The 25,838-nt window shown below is 36.2% G+C and overlaps 1 long non-coding RNA gene across 1 annotated transcript in view; it reads right to left on the bottom strand.

Moving 5' to 3' along the window:
* Positions 1-11,872, bottom strand: part of LOC148956815 (uncharacterized) — a 34,055-nt gene extending 22,183 nt beyond the window's left edge. The window contains exon 1 of the long non-coding RNA XR_016141608.1: positions 11,641-11,872. This is a non-coding gene — a long non-coding RNA (uncharacterized LOC148956815). The remainder of the gene's footprint in view (positions 1-11,640) is intronic.
* Positions 11,873-25,838: the final 13,966 nt, after the last annotated feature.

Genomic DNA, 25,838 nt, shown 5'->3' with positions numbered 1-25,838 from the left:
CTTTTATCGGATGGGTTCGGGGAAAAAGGGCGTGGGGGACTAGATTAAGCTTCGTTCGCTTTTGACTCTTTAGAATTGAACTAGAATTTTCTATTTTTAATCAAATGAGCCCTCTCTGAAGTTTATACAAGTATCCCGTCTGGAAGAACCATATATATACCCAGAGCAGACAGGACGACGCCGATCCCGGGGTCCGGGGGGGTTATGTTTACCCTGGATTTTTAATATATTATGGTTTAACCATTTTTTAACAAAATGGTAACAAGTCAGTTGTGTAGGCTTGTTGTATCCAGCCGATACACCCAAAGATGTTGAAGATGGGAGGGGCTAAGTGCCCTCTGATCTTCCTCACTCTGACAAAATGAACTACAACTTTTAATTTCCCTTCAAATGAACCCTCTCTCAAGTTTATGCGAGCATACCTTCCATAAGAACCATATATGCCCTCAGAGCAATACTTACAATGCCTTCCTCGGCCCTGAGGGGGGAGATTTTTACACAGGAATTTTTCTTATCAGATCTTTGAACTATTTTTAACGAAATGACCACACGTAAAGGAGTTTTTGTTATATGATCTTTCAACTATTTTTTAACAAAATGGCTACCTCAAATCTTTTATCAGATGTATTTGGGGAAAAAGTGCTTGGGGGGCCATTTTCCCTCTTATCACTTTTGACTCTTAAAAAGGGCTCTAGAACTCTTGATTTCCAACCGAATGAGCCCCTTTTGAAGTTTATACGGCGACCCCTTCTATATGAAGTGCCTCTGGGAAAAAAAAATAAATGGAGTGCAGGGGGAGGCTAGCTGCACTCCAATCACTTTTGACTCTTAAAAAGTGAATTACAACTTTCAATTTCCAATGAAATGAGCCACCTAGGAATTTTATACGAGCATCCCTTCCATAACAACCATATATGCCCCCAGGGCATAACTTACAACGCCTACCCCCATGCCCTGGGGGCTGTGTTGACACCAGAGTTTTTTGTTATCAGAACTTTGAACCATTTTTAACAAAATGTCCATCTCAAAATTTTTATCTGATGCATTTAGGGCGTGGAGGAGGGGTGGGGCTAGTTGCCCTCCGATCTCTTTTGACTCTTAAAAAGTAAACTACAATTTTCAATTTCCAGTCAAATCAATACTTTCTTAAGCTGATACGAGCATTCCATCATTAAGAACTATATGTGCCCCAGAGCCTTACTTACAACGCCCTCTTCCGGGCCCGGCGGGTTCCTTTAACAAAGGATTTTTCTTATCTGGCCTTTGAACTATTTTTAATAAAATGGCTTATATAAAAATTTTATGAGATAGGCTTGGGGAAAAATGGGTGTCTGGGGGGGGGCCAGTTGCCCTCGGTTATCTTTTGACTCTTAAAAAGTGAACTAGAACTTTCAATTTCCAATCAAATGAGCCCCCTCTGAAGTTTATACGAGCATCCCTTTCATGAGAACCGTAAACGCCCCCAGGACAACACTTACAACGCCTATCCCACGGGCTCTGGGCGGTGTTTTTGTTATCTAATTTTTGAAAAGTTTCCAAAATACTGACTATCTCAAAATTTGTAAGGGACTGATTTGGGGGAAAAGAGCGTGGGGGGGGGGGCTAGTTTAACTCTCTTGGCTCTTAAAAAGTGAACTAGAACTTTCAACTTCCAATCAAATGAGCCCTCTATGAAGTTTATACGAGCATCCCCTCATAAGAACCATAGATGCCCTTAGGGCATACGCCTTCCCCTGTGCCCTGGGGAGTTATATTGACACTGTATTTTATCTTTATCGACCTTTGAACTATTTTTAACAAGATGTCTATCTCAAAATTTTCATCAGATGGGTTGGGGTATAGCTGCCCTCGGATCTCTTTTGACTATTAAAAAGTGAGCTCGAACTTTCAATATCCAATCAAATGAGCCCTCTCTGAAGTTTATACGAACATCCTTTTCATACGAACAACATATGCCCCAGGGCATAACTTACAACTCCTGCCCCCAGGTCTTGGGGGGTTGTGATGACACCTGAGTTTTTTTTAACGTAATTCTGTTAAATTGTTAACTTTATATCTACCTCAAAATGCTTGTTGGATGTATTTGGGGGAATGTGGGCTTGGGTGGGCTAGTTGCTTTCCAATCTCACTTCAATGGAAAAAACTTACGTAGATCATTCAAGTTACAATCAAATGAACTATTTCTGGATTTTTTACGAGCATCTTTTGAATCAGAACCATATATTCCCCAAGGGCATAACTTACAACACCTGCCCTTGGGCCCTGGGGGGCTCTGTTGACCCCTGAGTTTCCGTTATATTGTCTTTAAACTATTTTTAAAAAAAGCTATCTCAAAGTTCTTATGTGATGGGCTTGAGGAAAAAAGGGCGTGGAAGGGGTAGGGATAGGGGCCCTCCAAACTCGTTTAAATCTTAAAAGTGAGCTAACACTTTCAGTATGAATACAGGCGAGCTCCCATGGTGGTTAGTACGAGAATCTCAATCACAAGACCCACATTCGACCACCAGGCATAAGCAACAGCACCCGCCCCCGGCCCCTGCGGGGTTGTGTCAACACCGGAATTTTGTTATATGATCTTTGGACTATTTTTAACAAAATAGCTATCTTGAAATTTTTATTGGATGCATTTGGGAAAAAAGGGTTTGGGGGGGGGGGAAGCTGGTTACCCTCCAATACATTTTGACGCTTAAAAATTGAACTATAACTTTCAATTTCCATTCAAATGAGCCCACTCTGAAGTTTATCCGAACATTCCTTCCATAAGAACCATATATGCCCCCAGGGCATAACTTATAAACCTTGCCCCCGAAGACCGTGGGGGGAGTGTTCTGCATTAATTTCCAGAACTTTCAACTACGTTGAACAAAATGGCTATGCCAGAATTTTGATTGGATGTGTTTGGGGAAATGGTGAGCGTGGAAGGGGTGTCAGTTGCCTTAGAATTACTTTTGACTATTAAAAAGGGAACAATCCCCTTACATTTTAAATTGATTGAGCCCTTTTTGAAGTTTCTACAACGGCGCTGTCTGAACAAAACCTAATATGCTCTGAGGAAATAACTTACAACCCTTGCCGTGAGGGCCTTGGGGGAGTTGTCATCCTCTAAGACCTAATTTCCAGATCTTAGAACTACGTTTAATAAAATGGGTATCTGAAAATTTTGATTGGACGTCTTTGGGGAAAAGGTGGGCGTGGGGGGGGGCGGCTAGTTTCCCTCAAATCACTTTCGACTATTAAAAAGGGCACTAGCTCTTTGAATTTCTAATCGAATGAGCCCTTTTTGAAGTTTTTACGACAACGCCTTCTATAAAAACTTTATATGCCCTCGGGGCATAACTTAAAACCCTTGCCCTGAGGGTTGTGGGGGGGGGGGGGTATCCTCCTTAAAAACATATTTTCTATCTCGAAATCAACTTCGCTGAACAAAATGGCTATCTTAAAATTTTGATTGGATGTGTTTGGGGGAATGATGGGCGTGGGGAGAGGGCTAGTTTTCCTCCAATCAGTTTCGACTATTAAAAAGGGCACTAGCCCTTTGAATTTCTAATCGAATGAGCCTTTTTTGAAATTTTTACGACAACGCCTTCTATAAAAACCTTATGTGCCCCCAGGGCATAACTTAAAACCCTTGCCCTGAGGGTTGTGGGGGAGTATCCTCCTCAAAATATATTTTCTATCTGGGAATCAACTACGCTGAACAAAATGGCTATCTCAAAATTTTTATTGGATGTGTTTGGGGGATTGATGGACGTGGAGAGGAGGCTTTCCCTGAGGATTGTGGGGGAGTGTCCTCCTCAAAAACATATTTTCTATCTGGAATCAACTACGCTGAACAAAATGGCTATCTCAAAATTTTGATTGGATGTATTTGGGGAAATGATGGGCGGGGGGGGGGGGCTATTTGCCCTCCAATCACTTTCGACTATTAAAAAGGGCACTAACCCTTTGAATTTTCAATTGAATGAGCCAGTTTTGAAGTTTCTACGACAACGCCTTCTATAAAAAATTATATGCCCCCAGGGCATAACTTAAAACCCTTGCCCTGAGGGTTATGGGGGAGTGTCCTCCTCAAAAATATATTTTCTATCTTGAAATCAACTAGTGAACAAAATGGCTATCTCAAAACTTTGATTGGATGTGTTTGGGGGAATGATGGGCGTGGGGGGGCTAGTTGCCCTCCTATCATTTTAGACTATTAATAAGGGCACTAGTAATATCGATTTCCAATCGAATGAGCCCCCTTTGAAGTTTCTACGACGACCCCTTTCATATGAAGTGCCTCTGGATAAAAAAATAATGATAAATAAATAATAAAACATTGGAGCCGTATGGCCTTTACTATAGGCAACGCTACAGCGTTGCCTTTGCTAAGATTTTGTAAGCATAAATATTGAATTTTAAAGTTAAAATAAAATATAATAGCATTTGGGGTTATCTATTAAATTAGAAAAATTACGAATTTAAAAATATTCTTAGAGAAAATATACTTGGAGAAGGTTGATTTGTTTGCCGAAAAAAACAGCATAAAACATAATTGGGGGTTTACCCGTAGTGATTGCTTCGGAGGTCCCCCGAGGATTTTACTTTTACTCGTTAAGACGAGAAGAAGAGTTTTTTTTAAAGTTGAAGCATAAATACTGAGTTTTAAGGTTAAACTATAAATTTTATAGTATTTTTGATTATGTATTGAATCAGACGAGAATACAATTTTTAGAAACTGCACTTTGAAACACATTTCTTTTTTTTTAGGAGGAAGGTTGCATTGTAGAGTTAACCTAAAATGCTCAGAATAAAAAAAAAATAAATTGGATTTGTCTTAAGAGGTGGCTGTGGAGGTCCCTAGGATGCTTTATATCTGCTCATTTTAGGTTTCCACATTACTCTTTACTTTCCTTTGAAACCTGAACGCATAATAATCTATTGAGTTAGTTTAACATCCTCCCTCCAACACACCTGAAAGTTTCAACTCGATTTGTCTAGCAAATCTCAAGATGTCTAATGTTACCTAGTTCGATTTAGATCAAACTTCTCTTTTTAAATATAGCAGAATAATTTTCAAAGTTAACCTATAAATAATTTAGATTTTGAGGTGTCAAAAGCCTTAATTACATTTTTTTCTTTTTCCCGGTATTAAAGGCCATGTAAGGATCCTTGCCTCACATAGGCTGGGGGAGCAAGACGATCCTAATCAAAAGTTCGCAAATGAGGAGGGTTAGGCTCTGGGCTTACAAACTACACCCAATATCTTGAGCGGCAACCCTCAGGGAAAACACCTGCAACCAAAATGTCTACAACAGCCCAGATACATCATTCAAGACACAGCCCCTAAAAAACACTCACATGCCCTGAGACCAAATTTTTGATTGAGAAATAGAATTTAAAGACGGGCTTTCAGAATATGAAAACGATAAACTAGACAGATCAATTTAATGAAGAGGTGAGATTAGTGAAATAAGTGAAAAAAGGTGGACGGAAATTGATTAGGGAAGTTTGGTGGTGAATATGCTATGGTTTTGAGCAATCACTCTTCCGTCCACCTTACTGGAGTGGGACTTTTTATGTCACCACTTGCACGCAAAGCAATAACAAATTGGAACCCAATTGACAGAACGTAAAATAACCACCCACTTCACATCTAAACATGCCAAAATGATTATTGTCGCCTGCTATGTTCCGAACAACTAAGCTGATGATGAAGAGAAAGTTGTTTTCTTACAGTTCTGTAAACAGCCGCCAAATATATTCTCAGGCATGTTGTACCGTGTGCAGCTGGCGACCTAATGCTAAAGTTGATGCAAAGCGCCAGTAGTGGTCTGAAATTCTGGACCCACACGGCATTGGAGATAAACGAAATTGGAACACTGCTAGTTTGGAGTTTGTTCGAACACAAAAAATTTACAAGTACTCAGGGGTGTCCCCAACGGCCGAACAAAGAAAAAGATTTACCATTCCCTAAAATCTAGACGTTAAAAAATGCCTATTCGACGTTAGGGCTTTCGAGGAGCGGATGTCAACTCGGATCGCATCTTGATGATAACCAAAACAAAATTACACTCAAAGCTCAGAAGCAAAAAGCTTATGTTACGACACAAAAAGAATACAACACCGATTAGTTGAAGGATCATGACATCCGTAAAAACGTCTGCACATTACTACACAACAGATTCGAAGCGTTAAACCTGCTTGACGGAGCTGATGCCTCTAATGTTGAAAACTTGTGGACCTCAGTCAAGAGTGTCTATCACGATGTTGTTAAGGCAATCCTTCGCTTCAAGAAACGAAAAAAAGAATAATGGATATTGGATAACACCTAAAAACACATCAGTAAGTGCAAGGGGACACAAATACCTATTCAGAATACTTCGCACTCTGAATAAAAAGCCCAGTTACATCCCCGTCACAAAAAAAGAGGACAAGGGAGTGAAACGATATGCTACTTAAGAGAACAGAACGGTGATCAAGAAAGAAACAGCCCTTGGTGAAGAAGCTATTAAGAAAGCAGACTCAAAATTGATCTATCGACTAACAAACAAATAGTTTGAAGGAAAACAAATTGGTCATTCCTTATAAAAGATGAAAATGGAAATATAATCTCAGACCAACAGAAAGATAACGTGAGATGGGTTTTACATTTAGAGTAATTCTTAACAGACTCTGACCTGATGTTCCAGAAAAAGTACAGGATATACTTTTCTTACAAATTAACGTAAGTGCTACCCACGACCCCCCTCCAGCACCGAAAGAGTGACAAAAGCTCTGAATTTTTTTTTAAATGAACTTGCGTCTGGATTCGATGGTAATGGGATTATGGAAGACCTGCAGAAGGAATCCTTTCGAGCCTTTATATATGTTTGGACTGTTCTCCTAGTGGTCATGTGGGATAACGGAAAAATCTTAAAAGGTTGTATCAGCGACATACTAGGCAAACTCTCCAAGAAGGGTGATGTGCTAATATGTTTCAACTAGAGAGGCATCAACTTAACATTTGTGCCAACTAAAACACTAGCCACAGTCATATTGTAATGCCTAAGAATAGTCTAAAACTGATACCTCAGGAAAGAACAACACAAGTTTCGACTTGGTAAATCTTCCTATGATGTTTTCTTTCATTCTTAGACTGGCGGTTGGAGAATCCAGGAATGGGACAAAAATTATCTATGCCATTGGACACGCTTTATGGAAGATGTGGAAACATCACGAAATACGTGATAATCTACGTGATAATCTACTTAAAATGAAAACCGATCTCTATGGAAATAATGAATGTTGTGTGTGCACAAAAAATGAGGACACGCGTTTTTTTTAGATAAGGGCGCAAACAAGTATGTATCCTATTACCGTGCCTATTTGTTATTGTAATGGACAACATTCTGCAACAGTCTTTAGGATAAGGAGAGAAAATTAGCAGCCAACAGATCTTTGATCTGGACACAGCTGAAAGCTTTGTTTTTCTCGAAGAAGCATTGCTACTCGACGCTGTAGATGATTAAACTAAAAAAAAAAATTTTTTCAACTGACAATAAGGAGCAGCCTTAAAAATTAAAACGGACAAAAATTATTACGTATATGAAGGGGCTCAACCCCTAGTGAATATCTCGCTCTTTACGCTAAAGTTCAAATTTTGTTCGAATCAAAAACCCCTGAATCACAAAGGTTTAATTAGAATAGATAGCTCTTTTGAAAGTACTAAAAAAAAAAATTTAGCGTAAAGAAAGAGGTATTGACTAGGGGGTGAACCCCCTCATATACGAAATAATTTCTGTTCGTTTTAACTTTTAATGTTGCTCCTTACTTTCTGTTGAAAAAACTTGTTTTTTTAATTTAATTTCTAATCTTTTTTTAAATAATGCCAGGAAATCAGGCATCCCTTCATAGAAATATCCCTTCCCCCAAGGAAACATCCTCCATGGAAAGATCTTCACAAGTAACCCCCACTTCCGACCCTCCCACCAGAAAAAAACCCTCCTGAAAACGTCTATATACTTCCCAATAACCAATACTATATGTAAACGATGGGCAAAGTTCATAACTTGCAGCCCTTCCCCCGGAAACTGTGGGGATTTAAGTCATCTTCAAAGACATATTTATTAGATTTTGAACTATGCTGAACAAAATGGCTGTATTAGAATTTTGATTGGGTGACTTCAGGAAAAGAATTAGCATGAGAGGGGGCAAGGTTGCCCTCCAATTTTTTTGGTCACTTATAAAGGGCACTAGAACTTTAAATTTTCGTTCCAATGAGCACTCTCCCGATAATCTAGGACTACTGGATCGATATAACCACCACTGGAAAAAAACAACAACAAACAAACAAACAAAGAAACACGATAGGTAAAACTAAACTTGGTGAAACTTATATATTTGAAATCAGCATTAAAATCCAATTATTTTGATGTATCTACTTGTCTCAAAATTCCGGTTTTTAGAGTTTCGGTTACTATTGAGCCGGGTCGCTCCTTACCTAGAGTTCGTTACCACGTTACCACGAACTGTTTGAAAAGACCAAAACAGTGGGACGTAAAGTATATGTCACTAAGATACAGAGTATGGAGAAAGTGACATTTAAAAGTTGAAACCAGTCAGGCACAGGAAAAAACAATCTATGCCCTTAAAACTTGGTCTCATGAATACCAATGTGGTTACTAACCTACCAACTGGAGAAACGTATCCTACCGTTTGAAAACATGTGCCTTAAAGGGACCCAGAATATATCATGCCAGCGCATGGCCATCAATCCTGCGGAGGGAAAAAGGCTGTAGCCAAGCTTCTGTTAAAGTAATTTCAGTTCTTTTTCAGTTGAAATTGAATTTTCAATTTAATTTTTACTCATTATAAGATTTATTTGTTTGTTTATTTATAAGCTTTAAAGCAGATATGTTTAATAAGAACCCATTGTGACAAGAAAGAAAAGGATTAAACGTTATAAAACTAGGAATTAATTAAATTTTTTCTCTATACAGCTAAAATGTTACGTTCCGATTTCTACCAGCAGAGAGGTGGAAAAAGCAAGGCAGGTCATCATCAACCCCACCAGGCAATTTCTTTGGGTGAAAAATACTGCAAGGAACTTAGTTTTCAGTAATTTTAAGTGGTGTTATTATCTTTTTCTATTTATATGAAGTATTTCAATACATTTATGTGGTAAAGCTTTCTAATTGAGTTAATTATTAAATTAGTAAAAATATATATGACGCAAATATAAAGTTTTCAAAATACCACTTTTTAAAATAAGGACACAAATCGTGGAATGTTTGGGCTTGGAGGGAACTTGCTCAATAACCAATTTCCTGGCTAAATGCGTCAATTTACCGGAAGGACGTGGTTAGGTTTTTCATATATATACCCCGATTTTTGAGACTGAAGGCAGAGCTTTTGACTTGCCGGGTGAACCTCTGCCCGTTTATTTTCTCATTAGAAATACCTTGGACTTTGTCTTATCATTGTAAGTGTCTAAGTATCTTATTTATATTTTATTGTTGTTTTATTGAGACTTGTGGGCTACTTGGGACAGCCAGTCCCAGTAGACAGATTATATCCGATTATTATATGGTAAATGAATAACAGTATTGTATTTTAGACGACCTCTCTACGATCTATTTTTAGCCTCTCGAACATCCCCAGTCGGTACGCCTCATTGGTTCGGTCATAGCCTAAGGCACGCTACCAAAAGTTTAATTAACTTAGGGCCCGAGTTTATCTCCCTTATAAAGGAAGTATTAAGGCATCTACGACTACAACCCCCAAATACCATAAATAATACTTCACAACAACTGGTGGTCGCTAGAAAAACTGGGTCGAGAAGGCTAGATAAAAATAGTAGATTGAAATAAAATGGCTTTGTCAAAAGAGGAAGGTAAATGGACTTCACTTTTAGCGGTGCTCGAATTAGCAAAACTTCAAGCAGCTTTGCTCGAACTTTGGCTATTAGAAATCGATTTTTATCCCTCCAAAGAGTTGGGTACAATAAAAAAAATGGAGAAAAGCCTCAATCAAGAATTGTAAAATGAAAAAAAAAATAGTATTCAGTATTTAGCAATTAGAAGTATGCGTATTGTTAGTAGTTTTATTAGTGTTAGTAATAACTGCAGGGTAGTAGGGCCGTATATACCTAAATAATAAAGTATTTGTACCGCGAATTAAAAGAATAAAATAAAACATAATACGTAAAGAAAAAAAATTCTAATTGGACCGATGAAACGTTGGTAGAAATAAAAGAATTTTAGACATAATAGTAGCGAATAGGGTCCTAAGTCAGCCATACTACAGGTAGAGGCTAGACTTATTGTTCAAGGATAACATTGCTACAATTTAGTAAAGAAAGCACATAAATTGTGGTCCAAACAATCATAGGTTAGAAGCTGCCATTTGCGAGTGTTTTAGGATTAGAGATGCTTCGAAAATATGGCATCTTACGACGTAATAAGCAATAGATTTACCTTTGTTAAAGCTAACAAATACTAGGTTAGTTATGTAGTTTCACAAGCAAAGGGAAGGAAAAGATATATAAATATATATAATTAAAGTACTTGAGGAAAGGGATGAAAAAAACGAGAAAAGTAACGTTATAAGTAAGAAAACAAATGTGGAAGCTTAGCAAAAGTCGCCGAAGGAAGCAAAAAAGAGTTGTTACCCAGCTCTGATGGGAACTCTGCATAAGGCGAGAAATTCGGTGAAAGAAACCGTTAATCACAGAAAATGGAAGCATGGATATAGGTCTTAAAAGGGCCTCCTTTCCCTACACAGAGGACCTTCATTTGAATAATGGTGTTATAAAAAGTTCAAATTCCGAATTAGCTGCGCGAAATGAGTCAGAACAAAGTTCAAATTTGAATTTTAAACCATGGCTGCTTTTGAGCCATATAGATGTAAAGCTACCAGTGTATGAAAACTGTTATGCTTGCTTACAAGGAATATAAGCCCACAATAGGATAAACAGAAAAGGTAATGCATCCTTTTGGGATAGCTAATATTGATAATTCTGGTCCGCTTTTACGGTTACTCAATAACAAACCATCCTGAAGTCTAGTCTAATTATAAATCAGTACAGTTTAGTCAAATATCAGATAGTGTATATCAGATAAATACGGTCTGACAGTAGAAATCAAATAGAGTGAAGCCAATAGTCCCTGATATCCCAATTAGTCTACAAATAGATCGTGTCTAGGAAGCCAACAAAAACTTTAGCACAGGAACACTTACACAGTGGCGTTAATAGTTGACTTGTAACTTTTAATAGGTGTAGTTAAACTAATTAAATTATAAATATTTGAAATCCGCATTAAAAGGCAATTCGTTTAGTATGTATTTTGAAAAGAATTATTTTGGGGAATAATTTAAAAAAAAAAAAATCTGTTTTTTTTTGAGAATTTTGAAAAATAATATTAATAAGAAAAACAGCAAGAGTTTACATTAAGTGCACTACATGTACAAGCTAGCTGTAATCTTATTGTAATGAGTCATAGTCTAATATAATATTTTTTTTATTAGTTACAAATGGTAAAAAGAAAAAAAAGAAGAAATTTTAAAGAAGCGCTATAAAGGTTTAAGCAAAACTTAGAATAAGCTTAGAAAGCAAAAAGAATGCTAGGTAAAGGAAACGAAACGCGAAAAAAAAATTATAACCTAAGAAAAAAAACTTACCTGGAGGTAAAAGCCAACAACAAAATCCATTAAAAATCAGCCAAAAATTAACCCCATCGTCACAAGCAAACCACAGTTCATTGTTCAAGATAATAATTTTAACTCTAGCGATGTATTGGATCTGAGAAAACGAATTGGCACAGGAGATCCCTAGTTTAAACAATTGGTTTTTACCTGTGCCAACCCAAACACCCAAATCCCAAGACGTCAAACCCTAACAGAAACTAAAAATATCCACTTTTTATTTAAGAATAAAACATAACCTTTCACAACAGAAAAAAACTCGCCGTAATGAGCATAGATTCATTCTAGTAATTCTACCAAATTCAAGCTTATCAGTAAACCACAGACTAAGTAAAAACGTATTCAAAGCTATTCAGCCTTGCCAATGGGATTATTTTCTTTCTTTCTTTGGCAAAAAGGATCGTAATTAAATCTAGAATAAAATTTGAAACCAGTATATCGTAAAAATTGCATTTTTATGAACAAATGAGGGCTAAAAATGCGGCGCAAAACTTAACTAAAAGTGCTCTAAAAATCAACTGGAAAATACAATGCTTTTAGAATACAAACACTTTTGGACGGAGAAACTTAAATAATTTCAGACAAATACAGGTTGCAAAAATTAGACATATCGTCTAAGTTAAAAATATAGCCAGACGGAAGCGAAGTAAAAGAATTGGGTGACAAAAGTACACAATTTTAAGTCGAAATTTAAGAGAAGACAAATTAAAGTTGGGAATTTAAAGCGAAAACTTTTATGTTCGCTTATATGTATGAAAAAAAAACTACCGTACGTAAAAAAAAGAAATATGGAGATAAGGATATATTCCTTGGAAAACAACCACCTTTTCACTAAAGGGAAGAGCCTATGGGTAAATTGTAGCTAAAAATAAAAAGTGTAGTTATACATAATATTTTGGATTGCCTCTTGATCTTCATACACCTGTTACACTAAGCAGAATCACAAGGGAAACTGATGTAGGGCCTACCAGACTCTTTTTAAGGTGATCAAGAACCAAATAGACATTACTGAGGTGAGGGCACAACAAGAAGGCAAAAAGTCAGAAAATTCCATCTCAAGCTTTTTCAAACTGATTTTCAAACTACAAATTTAGCTATTGTTGAATATAATTTTGAAAAAAAAGATATATATTCTTTTAGAAAAGAATAAACCTTGAATATGTGAATTACTACAGTTAAACCTAGTATTATGCAAAAAAAAACTTGTCTCAGGTTTTTGACAACCCTCGAGCACGTGTAACTAATTTAATGAGCACACTTAGTGCTTAGCGCATAGACGTAGGGTGATTTTTTTGCGCATCATAGTGCATAGAACTATAAATATATTTGCAAACTCGTGTTACTAAGAAATGAACAATAAATTACTCCCCGGAAAAAAATACAAACCTAGACGGTAGTGGAAAGAACCACTTATTATAAAGGCTTATTAGCCTGAACTTGGGGATATTTCATAACTGCTTTAATGATTATGGGATTGATTATATATGTTTTTAAATATTGGTGTTATAGGAAACATCAAACCCCAGAGGGAAGGATGTAAGAACTCCTGTCTGCACGAAACCATAATCTCTCGCAAAAAAATTAATTAATTTAAAAAAAAAGAACTTTTATCTGCAACCGCAGACAATGGTTGGCACTACGAGTGCATAAGTATGAAAGTAAAACAGTACGATAAATAGTGAAGCGAATTCTTTGCTATGACAGTAGTAATACTTTTGATGGTAATTACATTGGTATTTTAAGCGTTTTGCTAATGGAAAAAAAAGAGTTATAAATTGTAAATTTAAACGTAGGACGATACTAATACACTTGCAGTTATTGATTTGCACACTTTAAAAGCACTTAATCAGGGAGTTAAGGGACAGGTACCTCAAATTATACCTTGGTTAGGCCTGGGTATGATTTGGACAACAATCAGAACAATCAGAAATAAAAAAAAGAGCTTTTTGACTGAAAGCATGGACAAGATTTGAAACCTATTTGAACAAATTATTCTTTATATGAAGGTGGCTGTCTCCTCCTTTGCTCCTTACTCTTTACTGTAAAGTTTGTGAAGTTTGGAAAAAATGTAATTTTCGACGCAAATAGGTTATATTAATAAAAAGGGTTTAGACTTCAACAGTAGATTGGAATTTCTTTAATATCATATCAAATTTGACTATTGGACCATTGAAGGATGAATTTTCTCGGGGGGGGGGGGGTCTACAGGGAAAATTTTCTACGAGGAAGGAGAATTTCCTAGCAAGATTTAAAATACGGTCAGAAATTTAATATCAAGAGCAAGTATATGCAACTGAAAGTAAGGAGTAATTTCACAATAGAAAACCGACTGAAACTTATTTTGTTTGTGAGGGGGGTTATCCCTTCCTCAGCTTCGCTCTTTATGGCAAAGTTTGAAATTTTTTACAATTCTTTAAGAAAGACTGCTAAAACATATGGTCCCTTGAGTTTGAATGAGGAGTATCTTCAAGTATTTGGACAGTGTGAAGTAAGAAAACAATTCTTACATCATGATATGCAGAATAACTGTACCTAACACATTTTGCATACAGACCTATTATACTTTAACCCCACTCCCGCCTCCCTGAGATATATATCGTCATATATATATATATATATATATATATATATATATATATATATATATATATATATATATATATATATATATATATATATATATATATATATATATATATATATATATATATATATATATATAACACACACACACACACATATATATATATATATATATATATATATATATATATATATATAATATATATATATATATATATATATATATATATATATATATATATATATATATATATATATATATCGTCGCGTCCTCAACGCGAGCCTTGAGGACGTCCGAGACACAAGTCAAGTAAGTCAAGGCGTATTTTTACACTTTTAGCTACTATGAACTGTTTTACCTCTCCCCGCCCCCCCTCTCTGGAATTTATTTTAGACTCGTAAATAGATTAAAAAGTCTATTTAAATCACTTTCTATTTTTATTTTTGTAAACATCCCCCTCCGGAAAAAAGAAATCATGAATACTGTATTAATTTATAGTGCCGCAGTTTTATTATATTAAATTAAAAAAATATATTGTTTTGGTTCCATTCTAGTGCCTGGTTCCTCCACAATGAAACATTATACAATTCTGAAAAGAAAAAGAAATCTAAAAAAGCTTACTTAGGCTATATGATTCATAAAACAGTTCAATCTCCTTTTACTCCCTACCCCCACATTTCCCCAACGATTACATATATATATATGGGCAAAATTTTATACTATTCATGGATTTTCTGATACAAACAAACCTCAATACAAACAAACAAACAAAACACGCTATACAAACGTCATTAGAATCCTTAATTGAAGCTATTTCTAAATCTTATAGTTGCTGTTCTTACGGTGTAGTTCCCACCTAATGATATATTTCGCCTTTAGTTTATTTTGTGATACCTCAGCAAGTCTTTGATGATATAGGCTTCCGTGGTTTAAACTGCAGATAGTATAACTTTTACAGAGTATGAAAAGAGCAATTTAATTGTAGATATAGATATTATTTTAGATTATACGAAAAAGTGGACAATAACGTAACAATTATCGCTTTCCATATTCTCTTCAATACTTTATTTAAAATATTAAAGGACTTTTTTTTCGGGAAGGGGTTGTTTGTGCTAAAAAAAAAGAAATCAGTAAAATTCTAGACTATGAATTTTTCCGATCTTGGAAAGAAGTTAAGTTAGTTGAATAAAGCTCCCAGCAATGCAGCCAGAGCCGTAACGTGCCTCCGAGAGAGACAGTTTGGAATACCAATTTCCATTTCTCCCCCCTCCAGAGGGAACTGACCATTGTCGACATTTTACATATTTGTGTTATATAAATGAAACCTTAAGAAATATATATACTGCTCAAATGAGGCACGAGAAAAGTGTTCGGCCCAAGAAAAAGTTCTAGTACCCTTTTTAAGTAACAAAAAAGATTGGAGGACAACTAGGTTCCAGTAGACTAAGAGGTACCATTTTGCTTGCGCCCCCGTACAAACAGGTTTTTTCTGGTAGTCCTATTCTACAGGTCATTACACCTTTCCGCCATTCTTGATCTGGTTAAGTGGGTATAATCTGGTTAGGTTTGTTATTGCGAGAGGATTACTCAATTTACATCTTAGTGTTAACTGGGCAATGACTAAAGGAACATTTGAAGGTGGAGAAAAAAAGGGGTAATTAGCGATTGGATAATTTTAACAAGAAATGACCGAAAAGTGTTTTGGAGGAGATGGAATGAATGTGTATTGTATAATACACAAATGATGATTTGCACAGTGTTGTCAATTTTAAATAGTTTAGAAATAAAAAATTAACAAGAAATGGCTGAAAAGTGTTTTGAGGGAGTTGAGTTGCACGAGGGTTGACTTGCACGAGAGTTCAGTTACATACGGATTCAGTTACACGGGGATTAGTTAAATGGGATCGAGTAGCACGGAGGTTCAGTTGTACGGGGTTTCGGTTATACAGGGGTTCAGTTACATGGGGTCAGTGGTCGTTATAATACACAAGTTCCATTTGAACAGTGTTGTGAGGTCCCCTACCACACCCCCAAAGGACTCCGATCCCCCCATCCCAACCCATGGATTAGCGAAGTTACTCTGTGGTCGTCATAATCACCAGCTTTAGTTTGCGAGATTTGCGAATTTTTTGCGAAAAGATACATGCGTAAAGGTATTGCGATGGTTAAGAATGCCTCATGGGTAATTAAAGAATGGGGTGCTTGCATTAACAATACAAAGAATAAGCTCAGATACTTAATTGATTTGACGCTTACAAGAGACATTGCTATGAAGTTGAACTTTTTTAGTCTTCGCGATTTTTTGTATTAACCAGGAGCTTTGTAAACGCTTAATACCCACAAGCATACGCGGGTCAAATTTCATCTTAAAGTGCCAATGTATCTGATAGAATAATTTAAGTCTTATGATCAATTTCATAAAACCTATAATTTTCACCTTTTTCTTCATTAAGTATCAATTACTTCAAGAAATTAATTCCACATTTTTGCAGATAGGAGTTTGAAACTTCCAAAGTAGGGATATTGGTTTTTAGAGTTTCGGTTACTATTAAGTCGTGTCGCTCAATGTCACCTATGAAAAGATTCTTTTAAAAGAAACACTTCGAATTGAAAAAAAGAAACCATAAGCAAATAATCTTAACAAAGTTTAATCTCTTCTAAAAGAAAATTAAAAAGTAAACAAATTCAACCCATTTCTCACTGGCAAATTCCTACGATATTTTTGGGTACATAAAAAATATAACTTCCCATTCATGTTAAACTTTGATTGAACAAATATTAGACAAATCTACTTCACTTATACAAGTAGAATTAACTGGCAAGATTTCTGTTTCAAGAGGTTTATCCGATATTGGAATACGGTTTTTTAGAATGTGCCATTGAAGATGTATCGCTTGTGGAACTTATTTTTAGCCTCAGGTTCTTTACAGGGCTTCTGTCTCCTTCATTACCATCTATCTTTCCTTTTTCAACCGACCACGTCGTTTCCGTAGCCTCAGAGTTTCTAAGTTTTCTTTTCAGCTTTTACTGGGTTTTCTTTTCTACTTTTCCTATAAGTGCTTCATCTTTCATATCAAGTGGAATTTCCTTCTTTGGTTCGCTTATTTCACACTTGGAATGAAAGTCCAATTCGTCATAACGAGGATTTAAAGATCCTGATGCCAGCAGAGCACAGGACTTTAACTCACTTTCTGTTAATTTGTTTATCACTACTCTAGAGGACTTCAATTGTCTCCGAATTCCAGGTATTTCAGCGAGGCTAATGAAACATCTTTCTGTCATTTTTTATTTCCTGAAATGGAAACAGAGATCATTGTAATTAAACAAATATAAAAGATTTTTCAACTAAAGTAAGGAGCAAGTTTAAAACTCATAACAGATTGAAGCTACTTTGTATACAAGGGAGGGACCCCCAAATTTCTTTAAAAATTTGGAAAAAAGCCAACTTCACAATAAAGAGTAAGGAGTTAAGGATGAGACAGACTTTAGATCTTTTACATAAATAAATAAATAAATAAATAAAAAAAAACTTGCGAATATTTTCATTCTAACTCAACTTGTAGGAAATAATTAAAGCAAACTCAAAACGAGCAAATTCCTTATGTATTCCCAATTTAATTTTCTTTCATATGAATACTTTTCATTTTAAACTTAAAATATACTAATTTCTTGATTTTCATTCTAACTTGACTTGTAGGAAATAATTGAGTCAAACTCAAAACGAGCAGAAATTAAAATAAGTTGGGTGCAAAATCCCCTTTTCAATTGCGTATTTTCTTTAAAAATTTGGAAAAAACCAATTAGCTGGGATGCCAAATGGACACTTTTAGTGGCTTTTGGACACTTTTTTACTTTGAAGGACACTTGGACACTATTGAGTCAAAAAAGGCAACTTTTTGAAAAAAAAGGACACTTTTTGGACATTTTCCAAAATCAAAACCAAATGTCTTTATTTTCTTTTTTTTTTTGACTGCTTTTAATTTGTACTTTACTTTTAGGCTTTGGTAACGGCTCACACACACACACACACACACACACACACACACACACACACACACACACACACACACACACACACACACACACACACACACACACACACACACACACACACACACACACACACACACACACACACACACACACACACACACACACACACACACACACACACACACACACACACACACACACACACACACACACACACACACACACACACACACACACACACACACACACACACACACACACACACACACACACACACACACACACACACACACACACACACACACACACACACACACACACACACACACACACACACACACACACACACACACACACACACACACACACACACACACACACACACACACACACACACACACACACACACACACACACACACACACACACACACACACACACACACACACACACACACACACACACACACACACACACACACACACACACACACACACACACACACACACACACACACACACACACACACACACACACACACACACACACACACACACACACACACACACACACACACACACACACACACACACACACACACACACACACACACACACACACACACACACACACACACACACACACACACACACACACACACACACACACACACACACACACACACACACACACACACACACACACACACACACACACACACACACACACACACACACACACACACACACACACACACACACACACACACACACACACACACACACACACACACACACATCACACACACACACACACACACACACACACACACTCACACACACACACACACACACACACACACACACACACACACACTCACACACACACACAAAAACACACACACACACACACACACACACACACACACACACACACACAAGACTAACATAGATATTAGATATTTCGACTATGCTGAACAAAATAGCTTTCTAAAAATTTGGATTGTGTAACTTTGGGGAAATTGAACATTGAATGGAGCATAGTTACCCTTTCAGTTTTTTTTTTTTTTTGTCACTTAAACAGAGCACTAGAACTTTTAATTGTCATTCAAATGAGCCCTACAGTAGGATGTCCGCTACTATCCTAAGCTTCAGCTGAAGCTAGCTTCAAACATTGAAACTAAAAGATTTATATTACCATAGTTACGAAGTGTTTATAGAATTGGTGGTCTTTAAAAAGACCGTTGGTTAGTCATGAGTGTGATGACTATTGTAATAATTCATCATTGTTTGTCGTCCACTCAGTATGATTCCAATCTATATTAGGGACTTGCTTCGTCTTCTTCTTAGAATATCTGACAAACATATTCCGAGAAGGAATATGTATTGGTACCCATTTACTAAAAAATCGAACTTCATCCTCGGGGTTATGTATCTTACCCGGAAATTTCTCACAACCAAAATCTTTTAGGTTGAATAATGGTATATCTGACTTGCATTTCTCAATTAAAAGTTTGTTGGAGGGTACATTCCCTTTTGCATACAGTGCAGTTACGCCAAAAAAACAGCATATCTCTCTAACTTCCTCCTGAACATGGGATAAATCCTTCCCGTTGTTATACGATGGATGAATCGTTCTATTATACAAACCCATTTTGTTTATAAAGTAAAGTGTACTCCGCCAGCTCTCTTCATTGTACGCATACATATTATAGTTTATAAACCAGTGATAACAAGAGACCTCTTGAAGATCAGTAGTCATCAGTAGAAATGAGCACTCAAAAATCACACCACACGCTGATTTCTTCACCCCAATGTACTCACAATCAAAAACGCCATACATTTTTGAACTTATATTGATAGAATGGGCATTCAAAACTGTTTAAAAATCCAAATTGAAACTACATTATATACTAAAGAAACTGAATACATTAACATCTAAAACAAGAATTTTTTGTTCTTATCAGATTCAAAACGCCTAATATCTCAAGCATATGCGACTCACTCAAGCATATGCAACTCAAATTTCATCTTTAAAACGCTAAGATATCTATTCAAGTAATTTAAAGCTTAGGATCAAAAGGTATCTGATCATGTAATTTAAAGCTAAGGATCAATTCCATTACCGTTATAAATTGCTGAAAACTAAGTTCCTAGCAGTATTATATTTAGAAAGGATCCTTTTAAGCAAAAAGGCAAAATATGACTCTTCGATGTATTCATTATAATAATATAAAATATTTGAAACTTATACAAAAGGGGTTCAGTTGCACGAGAGTTGAGTTAAAGGCTTTTGGACACTTTTTTACTTTGAAGAACACAGGGACACTATTGAGTCAAAAAAAGTCAAAAAAAAAAAAAAAGGCAAAAAAATGTTTTTTGACCAAAAAGGTCAAAAAACATTTTTCTTGGGTTGATCTTGGTTCACTTAGAGTCGCGCGACTCTAAGTGAACCTAGATCAACCCATGAAAAATGTTTTTTGTCACTCTAATAAGTTTATCGCTAGACATAGCTTAGTGCGCGACTCTAAGTGAACCTAGATCAACCCAAGAAAAATGTTTTTGTCACTCTAGTTTTACCAATCAAACTCCCCCTAGAAGTCATAGAACTTTAATCAAAATCATACCGTTCGATTCAGCGTATGAAAAAACCCTACTTCGGAAGTTTCAAGCGTTACGTGCCTATTAATTGGAATTTAACACCTAAACGCCTCTGAGTAGGGTTCAGTCAAAAACTGAGCGGGCACAAAATCTTGGATCTTGAGAGGGCCGTCAAGACTCGCTGGTTTTACGCAGTCAGTTCTATTTCCAAGGTGGTGACCAAATATTGAGCAATTGTGCTGTTGCTGTGTTAGCCACAGTGTCTAATAGGTCCGACAGCAAGGCAGCGTGTGAACCAAAAGGACTACTGGGCAAAATCAACGCAACCCTTGTCTCAACTTTGCACATAATGGAAAAAATTGTAAATTGGTAGACAGAGCAACTTTAATCAGGCATTTGTACTGATTTCTGGGACATACAAGACACTCCAAAACCTGAGAAATGATAACGAATGGAACCACTTGAGCATAAACACGTTAGAATCGTTTTCTTTACGCGATATCCTAGAATTAAAATCTCCACAATCTAAAACCAGTGCTCGAAGCAAGGGAAGTCAAGCCATTTATTTACATTTGTATCAAAGACTATATTTTGAACTCAACAACTGGTAAATGTAATATTAGTCATTCTTTTTTTTGTATCTCCATTAGAAGTCATAGAACTTTAATCAAAATCATACCGTTCGATTCAGCGTATGAAAAAACCCTACTTCGGAAGTTTCAAGCGTTACGTGCCTATTAATTGGAATTTAACACCTAAACGCCTCTGAGTAGGGTTCAGTCAAAAACTGAGCGGGCACAAAATCTTGGATCTTGAGAGGGCCGTCAAGACTCGCTGGTTTTACGCAGTCAGTTCTATTTCCAAGGTGGTGACCAAATATTGAGCAATTGTGCTGTTGCTGTGTTAGCCACAGTGTCTAATAGGTCCGACAGCAAGGCAGCGTGTGAACCAAAAGGACTACTGGGCAAAATCAACGCAACCCTTGTCTCAACTTTGCATATAATGGAAAAAATTGTAAATTGGTAGACAGAGCAACTTTAATCAGGCATTTGTACTGATTTCTGGGACATACAAGACACTCCAAAACCTGAGAAATGATAACGAATGGAACCACTTGAGCATAAACACGTTAGAATCGTTTTCTTTACGCGATATCCTAGAATTAAAATCTCCACAATCTAAAACCAGTGCTCGAAGCAAGGGAAGTCAAGCCATTTATTTTCATTTGTATCAAAGACTATATTTTGAACTCAACAACTGGTAAATGTAATATTAGTCATTCTTTTTTTTTTGTATCTCCATTTAAAAATGGAGATAAACAGAAACCTTGTCCCCCCAACATTTTCGTGAATTGGCGTCCTTGGCTTATCCACTCCGTGTATGGCATCCAAAAGGACCATTTTTAGAGGCGCATGGCACTTTTCACTGCTGCTATCCACACAAGTTTACATAAAGCAAATGTATAATCATTATCTTTTCTAGATTTTTGCCCCTCCCCCCTGGATTTTGATAAAAACCTATTTCGTATTTTTTAGAAACATACCCCCTTTTGTGTTTTCATACAAACATCGGAATAAACAAATTTGTCCCTTCCTCTACATTTTGAAAAATATATTTTGCTCCACACACTAACATTTTTGGGAAGGCCACTGCATTCTAGTACTGAAGAAAGGAAGAGACATGTTATTGCTACTAATCTGTTTTGCCAAGTGGTGCGCATTCGACACGGCTCAATAGTAACCGAAACTCTAAAAACCAATTAATAGCTTGCTCGCATGTTGCTACATAACTCCTGGTTAATACAAAATCGCGAAGACTAAAAGCTGTAGTGGATTAAATAAAATAAAAACTAGTTTTTTTTCCAACTGAAAGTAAGGAACAACACTAATATTTTTTCAAACAGTTCGTGGTAACAAACTGTAAGTAAGGAGCGAGACGGTTCAATAGTAACCGAAACTCTAAAAACCGGAATTAGTGGGTATAATGCATGTTTTTTTTTGCCTTTTTTTGACTCAATAGTGTCCCTGTGTTCTTCAAAGTAAAAAAGTGTCCAAAAGCCTTTAACTCAACTCTCGTGCAACTGAACCCCTTTTGTATAAGTTTCAAATATTTTATATTATTATAATGAATACATCGAAGAGTCATATTTTGCCTTTTTGTTTAAAAGGATCCTTGCTAAATATAATACTGCTAGGAACTTAGTTTTCAGCAATTTATAACGGTAATGGAATTGATCCTAAGCTTTAAATTACTTGATCAGATACCTTTTGATCCTAAGCTTTAAATTACTTGAATAGATATCTTAGCGTTTTAAAGATGAAATTTGAGTTACATATGCTTGAGTGGGTCGCATATGCTTGAGATATTAGGCGTTTTGAATCTGATAAGAACAAAAAATTCTTGTTTTAGATGTTAATGTATTCAGTTTCTTTAGTATATAATGTAGTTTCAATTTGGATTTTTAAACAGTTTTGAATGCCCATTCTATCAATATAAGTTCAAAAATGTATGGCGTTTTTGATTGTGAGTACATTGGGGTGAAGAAATCAGCGTGTGGTGTGATTTTTGAATGCTCATTTCTACTGATGACTACTGATCTTCAAGAGGTCTCTTGTTATCACTGGTTTATCAACTATAATATGTATGTGTACAATGAAGAGAGCTGGCGGAGTACACTTTACTTTATAAACAAAATGGGTTTGTATAATAGAACGATTCATACATCGTATAACAACGGGAAGGATTTATCCCATGTTCAGGAGGAAGTTAGAGAGATATGCTGTTTTTTTGGCGTAACTGCACTGTATGCAAAAGGGAATGTACCCTCCGACAAACTTTTAATTGAGAAATGCAAGTCAGATATACCATTATTCAACCTAGAAGATTTTGGTTGTGAGAAATTTCCGGGTAAGATACACACCCCGAGGACGAAGTTCGATTTTTTAGTAAATGGGTACCAATACATATTCCTTCTCGGAATATGTGTGTCAGATATTCTAAGAAGAAGAAGAAGCAAGTCCCTAATATAGATTGGAATCATACTAAGTGGAGGACAAACAATGATGAATTATTACAATAGTCATCACACTCATGACTAACCAACGGTCTTTTTAAAGACCACCAATTCTATAAACACTTCGTAACTATGGTAATATAAATCTTTTAGGTTCAATGTTTGAATCTAGCTTCAGCTGAAGCTTAGGATAGTAGCGGACATCCTACTGTAGGGCTCATTTGAATGAAAATTAAAATTTCTAGTGCTCTGTTTAAGTGAGCAAAAAAAAAAAAACTGAAAGGGTAACTATGCTCCCTTCAATGTTCAATTTCCCCAAAGTTACACAAACCAAATTTTTAGAAAGCTATTTTGTTCAGCATAGTCTAAATATCTAATAACTATGTCAGTCATGTGTGTGTGTGTGTGTGTGTGTGTGTGTGTGTGTGTGTGTGTGTGTGTGTGTGTGTGTGTGTGTGTGTGTTTGTGTGTGTGTGTTTTTTTGTGTGTGTTTGTGTGTTTGTGTGTTGTTGTGTTTGTGTGTGTGTGTGTGTGTGTGTGTGTGTTTGTGTGTGTGTGTGTGTGTGTGTGTGTGTGTGTGTGTGTTTTTGTGTGTGTGTGTGTGTGTGTGTGTGTGTGTGTGTGTGTGTGTGTGTGTGTGTGTGTGTGTGTGTGTGTGTGTGTGTGTGTGTGTGTGTGTGTGTGTGTGTGTGTGTGTGTGTGTGTGTGTGTGTGTGTGTGTGTGTGTGTGTGTGTGTGTGTGTGTGTGTGTGTGTGTGTGTAAGCCGTTACCAAAGCCTAAAAGTAAAGTACAAATTAAAAGCAGTCAAAAAAAAGAAGAAAATAAAGCCATTTGGTTTTAATTTTCGAAAATGTCCAAAAAGTGTCTTTTTTTTCAAAAAGTTGCCTTTTTTAACTCAATAGTGTCCCTGTGTTCTTCAAAGTAAAAAAGTGTCCAAAAACCACTCAAAGTGTCCATTTGGCATCCCAGCTAATTGGTTTTTTCCAAATTTTTAAAGAAAATACGCAATTGAAAAGGGGATTTTGCACCCAACTTATGTGTAATTTCTGCTCGTTTTGAGTTTGACTCGATTATTTCCTACAAGTTAAGTTAGAATGAAAATCAAGAATTTAGCATATTTTAAGTTTAAAATGAAAAGTATTCATATGAAAGGAAATTAAATTGGGAAGACATAGGGGATTTGCTCGTTTTGAGTTTGCTTCGATTATTTCCTACAAGTTAAGTTAGAATGAAAATATTCGCAAGTTTTTTTTTTATTTATTTATTTATTTATTTATGTAAAAGATCGAAAGTCTGTCTCATCCTTAACTCCTTACTCTTTATTGTGAAGTTGGCTTTTTTCCAAATTTTTTAAAGAAAATTGAGGGATCCCTCCCTTGTATACAAAGTAGCTTCAATCTGTTATGAGTTTTAAACTTGCTCCTTACTTTAGTTGAAAAATCTTTTATATTTGTTTAATTACAATGATCTCTGTTTCCATTTCAGGAAATAAAAAATTACAGAAAGATGTTTCATTAGCCTCGCTGAAATACCTGGAATTCGGAGACAATTGAAGTCCTCTAGAGTAGTGATAAACAAACTAACAGAAAGTGAGTTAAAGTCCTGTGCTCTGCTGGCATCAGGATCTTTACATCCTCGTTATGACGAATTGGACTTTCACTCCAAGTGTGAAATAAGCGAACCAAAGAAGGAAATTCCACTTGATATGAAAGATGAAGCACTTATAGGAAAAGTAGAACAGAAAACCCGGAAAACCCAGCAAAAGCTGAAAAGAAAACTTAGAAACTCTGAGGCTACAGAAAGGACGTGGTCGGTTGAAAAAAGAAAGATAGATGGTAATGAAGGATACAGAAGCCCTGTAAAGAACCTGAGACTAAAAATAAGTTCCACAAGCGATACATCTTCAATGGCACATTCTAAAAAACCGTATTCCAATATCGGATAAACCTCTTGAAAAAGAAATCTTGCCAGATAGTTCTACTT

The sequence above is a fragment of the Artemia sp. Qi Xiang Cuo genome, chromosome 1 (genome assembly GCF_049724085.1).
Source record: "Artemia sp. Qi Xiang Cuo chromosome 1, ASM4972408v1, whole genome shotgun sequence".
Classification (NCBI taxonomy): Eukaryota; Metazoa; Arthropoda; class Branchiopoda; order Anostraca; family Artemiidae; genus Artemia; species Artemia sp. Qi Xiang Cuo.
The sequence above is the reverse complement of the archived record's forward strand: the minus strand, read 5'-3'. Positions and strand labels throughout refer to the sequence as shown.